The sequence below is a fragment of the Larimichthys crocea genome, unplaced genomic scaffold (assembly GCF_000972845.2).
Source record: "Larimichthys crocea isolate SSNF unplaced genomic scaffold, L_crocea_2.0 scaffold48839, whole genome shotgun sequence".
Taxonomy (NCBI): Eukaryota; Metazoa; Chordata; class Actinopteri; family Sciaenidae; genus Larimichthys; species Larimichthys crocea.
This window is the reverse complement of record NW_020856368.1, coordinates 19-615: the sequence shown is the minus strand read 5'-3', so window position 1 is coordinate 615 and position 597 is coordinate 19. Positions and strand designations below refer to the sequence as shown.

Here is a 597-nt window from a genome sequence, read left to right as displayed (position 1 = left end):
CGCCTCCCATGACAGTCGCAGCCACGTTGAGCCTTCCTTGAGCAAGGCATTGTTATCGAAACATCAAGCTTCTTGTAAATTATAGAACTAGGAAACACTGGTATTTGAGGCACTGCTGGGATTTGAACCCAGGATCTCCTGTTTACTAGACAGGCGCTTTGACCAACTAAGCCACAGCGCCTTCCGTGAGAGTCACAGCCACCTTGAGCCTTGAGCCTTCCTTGAGCAAGGCATTGTTATCTAAAACTCAAGCTTCTTATAAATGATAGAACTATGAAACACTAGTATGTGAGGCACTTCGGGGATTTGAACCCAGGATCTCCTGTTTACAAGACAGGCGCTTTGACCAACTAAGCCACAGCGCCTCCTTTGTGTTGGGCAGCCACTGTCCAAAGGTTCCATGAGCAGGGCATGTTTGTCTAAACAACATAGTCTGGTGAAGAGGCTTGAACTCAGGGTTTTAAAGGTTTCCTGTGGAGCTTTAACCATCTGTGTTCTGATAAACTCACTGCTGGGATTTGATTCAACAATCATGGTTTGTGAGGTGCAGCTACTCTCCAAAGGTTTCTCCAGCAAGGCATTGTTATCTAAAGCTCA

The 597-nt window shown here is 46.2% G+C and overlaps 2 non-coding genes across 2 annotated transcripts; both read right to left on the bottom strand.

Annotated features, from left to right (window-relative positions):
* Positions 1-107: 107 nt before the first annotated feature.
* Positions 108-181, bottom strand: trnat-ugu (transfer RNA threonine (anticodon UGU)). Its single transcript has one exon. It is a non-coding gene; the product is annotated as a tRNA-Thr (tRNA).
* Positions 182-291: 110 nt separating this feature from the next.
* On the bottom strand, positions 292-365 carry trnat-cgu (transfer RNA threonine (anticodon CGU)). Its single transcript has one exon. It is a non-coding gene; the product is annotated as a tRNA-Thr (tRNA).
* Positions 366-597: the final 232 nt, after the last annotated feature.